Genomic DNA, 6,000 nt, shown 5'->3' on the forward strand with positions numbered 1-6,000 from the left:
CTACTTCCTGGTCCTGCCTTGCCTCTAATGGATGTGGAAATATACAATACACTGTACTAAATGGAGCAGAATTTCTAAAAACCCACCTCTGAATCCTTTCCTTTGCTGGAGACAGAAGACGTGGGTGTGCATAGGGTGAGGGCATCTCAGCTTCAGGAGCATGTCCCGAGTGTGGAGGAGACTGCAGCATCCATGGCACCAGGAGAGGAGAAAGCAAGGACGCTTCGGGTCTCAGGCGGTGTCACGGGCATTGAGGCCAGACCTGGAGGAGTCGAGGAGCAGGCATGGGTCAGAGGTGGTGGAGAGGGGCTTCTCTGTACTTTTAAGTCATCCATGTGAAAATCACGATTGGAAGATACAGATGACCAGAATAGGGCCATGTCTTTAAAAAAAAGCGAGGGCCCACAAGTCAAGGTGGAACATTTGAAGATTTTAGGTCGGCTGAAGATGAGCCTCGGCCTGGCCCGACAGATACCCTTCCTTGGGGAGGGGATGTGGCACCACACCCTGGTCCCCGGAACGTGGCCGTCAGCCGGAGGAGGGTGCCCAGCATGGCTGAGGGGCGCTTCAGGAGACTCAAACTGTTGAGAGTTGGCATCTAAAATCGGAGCAGCGCAGGGCTGGAGGTGGTGTGAGAGGCAGTGGTGATTAAAGGAAAGGATGAATCTGACAGGTAAGAATGCCAAAACCTTTTTTTTTAAAAGGAGCCCAAGGGGTGCTGAAAAAATACCAGTCTCCCCCACTATTCTCACAGCCATAAATGCAAAAAAGGTCTGGGTTAGACTCACTAAGAAATTCAATCTTAAGCCTTCCTCCAAGAAAAAAACCAACAGATTGGCGCATATGGAACGGGTTGAGGAGAAACATTACTGTCTACGCCAGCTCTCCCAAGGCGGGACTTTCCGCCTCGTCCCCAGGCTCCAGCGAGAATTACATGATTTGGAAGGAGAGCACCAGCTTTCGTACCTGGGACCCGAGGTACCAAAAGATTACATCAGCAGACACCTTCCCGGGACCCTGTCCCCAGACACCCTGGGACCCCACCCCTGCGAGCTTTGGCTCTGCACCCCAGTCACAGCACCGACTGCGCTTCTCATTTTCCACCCAAAGGAACACATATACGTGTAAAAAAACCCCAGGATCAAATTTTAAAAGCAAGAATAAACTAGGCAGACATAGCATGAGGCCTCAACACTGGAGGCTAATTTAACTTGACATGGAATAATAAACACTGCACAAACTAGAAAGAGAGCCAGTGCCGCTAGGGGAGCGCACATGCCCCGGGGCCGATGCTTGGGCTCCAGGCCCTGACCTAGCACTCTCAGCTGTGCGACCTTGTGCGAGCTACTCAACCACGCGAAACCTCATGTCCTCATATAGTATCACAGAAGGACCTACATCAGTGTTGTGAATATTAAATGAGATAATACACATACAGCATTTAGTACAGTACTTGGCCCATGGGGAGAGCTCAAGAGATGTCACCTGCTAGCACTGGTACTGTCATAATCCCAAGTATTTTCATGCTAGTCAGTAACAGCAGAGTACTACTAGTAGCATTTATATATTATACAGTGTCCTGATTGAGATGCCACACACAGTAGCCCAGGTATCAGACTACGTTTGGAAAGAAGACAGAAAGAATGTTCTCTGCCGTGCGTTGGCATAGGGGCTGGGTGTCAGGCTCTCAGAGGTCTCCCCGAACACTTCTCACCTTTACCCTCTAGCGCAGTGGTTCTCAACCTTCTGGCCCTTTAAATACAGTTCCTCATGTTGTGACCCAACCATAAAATTATTTTCGTTGCTACTTCATAACTGTAATGTTGCTACTGTTATGAATCGTAAAGTAAATATCTGATATGCAGGATGGTCTTAGGCAACCCCTGTGAAAGGGTCGTTCGACCGCCAAAGGGGTCGCGACCCACAGGTTGAGAACCGCTGCTCTAGACCCTGGCTCGCCTGCCACAGGTTTCCTCTTACCCTTTTTACATACATTCACATGCCCTTTTGAAATTGTCTCAGGGTTTTGTGGTTTCTGTTAAAGAGGAAATAGACAAGGGATAAAAGGCTCTCTCCTCTGCCTCTTGAAACCTCCATGTTTTATGCTGATAGCTGATTGAGAAGGACCGTGCTGGAACACACAGACAAGAGTAATAGTCACATGGAGTGGATGCCACAGGCTGAGCGACACACAAATCTGAGCTAAGGTTTATTTCCTATACAGCATATGACCTGACTCACTGACTTAGGACCAGCTATTGAGGAAAAGGACGGCATGTGCTACAGTGTCTGCGACGTCTCAGGGCAGTGCCCAAGACAGGGTCCCAGATGCTTCAGGTCCACACACCAGTAAAATTCCAAAAGGAAGACTGGAGGTTGACAAACACTGCCACGATTTTATTTGCTAACTATGGACGTGGGTTTTAAAAATCACTTATCAACAAATCTTAGCACTGAAGAAAAAGAAACCTACAGTCCTTTTCAATAAAAGACTGCTGACCATCACACACACACAGAGTCCTTATTTTTCTCCTTTCACCACAAGCCTGTGAAAACTCCATTCCTGCCAGCACCAGCCCCCCGACGGGTGATTGGCCAAGGTCCCATGGTAACAGTCAGTGATTATCCCGGAGCACCTGTGAGCCAGCCTCCATGCTGGCCTGCGGGATCCTTTCCAGAGTGTGTGGCCAGCAGTATGAGCGAGAGGTGGTATTCTTCCACTTATGTAAGAAAACCAGACTTCCAGGACCACAATCCAGAAGACATATGTACCAACCCTAAATGTGGCCATAGCAAAGAGCGGGGCCTCAAAGGATATTTCAACATTCTCTTCTCAGTAACCGAGAAATCTAGTAGAAAAACCAGAAGGGATATAGTAGACACTACCAACTAACATAACTTCATGCACATTATGGAACATTTCACCCAGTAACTACAAGTATACATTCATTGCAAGTACATATGGCATGTTCACCAAGATAAACTATATGCTGGACCCTCAAGTGTTGATAAATTTAAAAGCAGTGGAATTATGCAGAATATGTTCTCTAACCAAAGCAAAATTAAATGAGAAATGGAGAACAAAAAAGCTATAAAATCCCCAAATATTCGGAAATTACAGGACACACTTCTAAATAATCTATGAATCAAAGAAGAAATCACAAAAGAAATTTCAAGTGTTTCAAACAAAATGAAAGTTTGTTAACATATCAAGTTTTTTTGGGATGCAGCTAACAATTTTAAAAGGGCATTTATAGCTTTAAAACACTTAGAAAAAATATTTTAAGTTGAAAATCAATGATCTGAGCTTCTACTTTCAGAGGTTAAAAGAAGAAGAAGAGCAATTAATTCCACAGTAAGTAGAAGGAAGGAAACAAAGACTGGAAAGAATGAAACAGAAAACGTACAAACCAGAGAGGATCCGTGAGCCAGGAGCATGTCAAAGCCAATCTTTCCCCTCTTGAGGGAACAAATGCAGGCACGTCCTTTGACAGAAGTTGTCACAGTTAATGGAGGCTGAGTTAGCCCAGGGGAGTCAGACACAAGTGGGATGTGCAGACTCTATCCACTTGTTCAGCGCAGTACTGTGAAATAGCCTGTTAAGGCCTTGCCTGCCCACCCAACTTGCCGTTGCCCACCTAGATCAATCACCAGAGGTGTGATATTCTTCCTGAAGGTTTCCTGAAACACAATGAATCGCCTTTATTCTTGCCCACTTCTTGGTCCCCTGCACAGAACATCACAAAGATAAAACATACCTGCCTTTCTGTCTACAGACTGCTCCAAACAACTTTATATAATAGAGGGCCAAGGAATGGTGGGCACCAGAAGGGAACACTCGGTGCCATCTAACTCAGCAATAACTCACTCATGCTTCATGTTTCTACCAGAGTGGCACTGGCTCAGGCCACTAGAGAGAAGTCTTCCACTGAACAGACCCCTATAGCAGGAGAAAATTCTATAGCAAAGGAATACTCACCAGCAAGATTTTTCCTATTTTGAAGCCAGGCTCTTACCAGCAGAAGTTTTTTTTGCCACGAAGCCTCAGCCAATCTTGCGGTCAATAAGAAAGTTACTAAGTTGGAAGGGGCAATTCCCAAGATTGGGACTTTGTGTTTTGTCTCCAATATGGTCAGCCCAGAATCCTGGGGGAAGGTCACACCCACAAGCGGATGTGCTTGTGTTTCCAATTCACTGGAACAGTGAGTCCGAGTGCTTCCGAGGTCCCTGGTGTACTCACAATATGCTATCCAACCACTTCTGTGACATGGGTATTATACTAGGATATAGTATGGGATGCAGGAATTGTTCAGCTTAGGCCTCTGCCATTCTTTTCTCATCCTTTGCCATTCTGTGTCTCCCTCCCCTCCCCTGCTCCCCCATCCTTCTCTCTCTGTAAGCATGTCCTTTGGTGGGGATTTTTTTTTTTAAAGCATCCATGTGGAAGTCAACTATTTTCCCTCCCAACTTCATCTCTCTCTGGCATCACGGTGGCAGTCTTAAGTTTTTAATTCATTTGTTTCTTGCCTGCTATGTGAGTTCTCTGAGGGCTGGGGCTCTGTCTATTCTCTATTTTGCTGTGTTGCCATCACCTAGAATGATCCCTGACCTCACAGTAGGTGCTCTGTGGATATGTATTGTGTGAAAATGTGAATGAATTCATATTTTTAACTCTCCCTCCTATGACCCTGTTTTTAATCTCATCAGTTGATGGTTTTATCTAAATTACCTTTCATTACTAGATTTATTTAAGGTCACTCATCATTTTTTTTTAATCCCAGAATATACATTTGATGTGGGAAAGTCTTCTATTTTGTTGCCTTATCCTTTAACTATAATTTTCAACTGTCCTTTCCCACTGCCCTCTGATTTTGCTGGTTTTATTGTCAAAAGATGTGGGACGATTGGGCTCTCTCCTCGGGTGGCCCTAGGACACTGTGGCTGATGGAATAATGAGTCACAGTTTATGGGAAGGCCTCCTGCTGCAGATGTTCTTCCCGACCCTCCACGTGAGGCAAGCTTGTCCTCTCAGGCAGTGACCACAGGCTTCTGTACAAGGCCTGCTTCTTGGAGAAAATTTACCTTTCGAGTTTTTAGTCTTGATAGCACATCTAACTTACTGCATGAAAATAGAGTAAAGAAGAGCAAAACTTGGCAAAGTGGTGATTTGAGCAGCAGCATCCAACTTAATAAGCCCCAAGTGAACTCATCCTAAAGAAAACTTGTTTTTAAGAATCTCTCTTCCAAAAAAGGCAGTGAAATGTCTGAGTCATTTTCAGTAAGATTAAATTACTGTTTCTTTCTAAAGCAACCAACGATCTAAAACTTAGCCACACAACCATAACCAAGTGTCTATAATTATAGGCTCTTGTAAATGTATATCAAGGGCCTCTCACTTTCTCTGCCTGACTCTTTGACTTAGAGAGGCAAGGTATCAAAATGTACAAAGATCCCTCTAGGTTCTCACAAGAGAGAGAGTGTGTGTGTGTATCATATACTCAGAGTGCAGATAAATTCATGCACAAATATTTACATGTGTCCAGAAGTCAGCATTGCAGTACACGAGACCACCTTCATTCATCTAACTGTGTTGAAGAAGGATTTACTCTCAGCATTGTGATGAAGTATCTCAATGAGTTGATTTCATTCAGACAAGGAAAACAACCTTGTAGGGAGATTCCCAACCTTGTAGGGAATACACACTATAGGCACATCTCGGTTCCAGACCAAAATAAAGCAAGTCATAATCTTTTTGCTGGGGGAGGCTCTTGCCTTCAATTTGTAAAAAAAAAAATCTGAAACATCATAAAACAGAGCACTATAAAATAAGGTATAGCTGTACTCTGCAAAACAGCTGATTCTTATTCTGAATAAGAGTTATGCATGCGCCCTGGCCAGGTGGCTCAGTTAGTTGAGGGTTGTCCTTTGCACTAGAAAGATTGTGGGTTCAATTCCCGGTCAGGCAATTGGTTGCAGGTTTGAACAGGAGGCAAACAATTG

The 6,000-nt window shown here is 44.7% G+C and overlaps 1 protein-coding gene and 1 long non-coding RNA gene across 7 annotated transcripts in view; one reads left to right on the forward strand and one right to left on the reverse strand.

Annotated features, from left to right (window-relative positions):
* Nucleotides 1–6,000, forward strand: part of COLEC12 (collectin subfamily member 12) — a 156,514-nt gene that overhangs the window by 141,775 nt on the left and 8,739 nt on the right. The gene's annotated exons all lie outside the window — the stretch shown is intronic.
* LOC102757418 overlaps nucleotides 1–6,000 on the reverse strand; it is a 57,245-nt gene that overhangs the window by 2,821 nt on the left and 48,424 nt on the right. For 3 of the 6 annotated variants that reach the window (XR_435579.2, XR_001513549.1, XR_001513546.1), the window contains exon 2: nucleotides 87–262. This is a non-coding gene — a long non-coding RNA (uncharacterized LOC102757418). Of the gene's footprint in view, nucleotides 1–86; nucleotides 263–1,980; nucleotides 2,132–2,776; nucleotides 2,804–3,407; nucleotides 3,504–6,000 lie in introns of those variants that run through there. The other 3 variants (XR_001513547.1, XR_001513550.1, XR_001513548.1) reach the window with 3 other exon arrangements.

The sequence above is a fragment of the Myotis davidii genome, unplaced genomic scaffold (genome assembly GCF_000327345.1).
Source record: "Myotis davidii unplaced genomic scaffold, ASM32734v1 scaffold96, whole genome shotgun sequence".
Lineage (NCBI taxonomy): Eukaryota > Metazoa > Chordata > Mammalia > Chiroptera > Vespertilionidae > Myotis > Myotis davidii.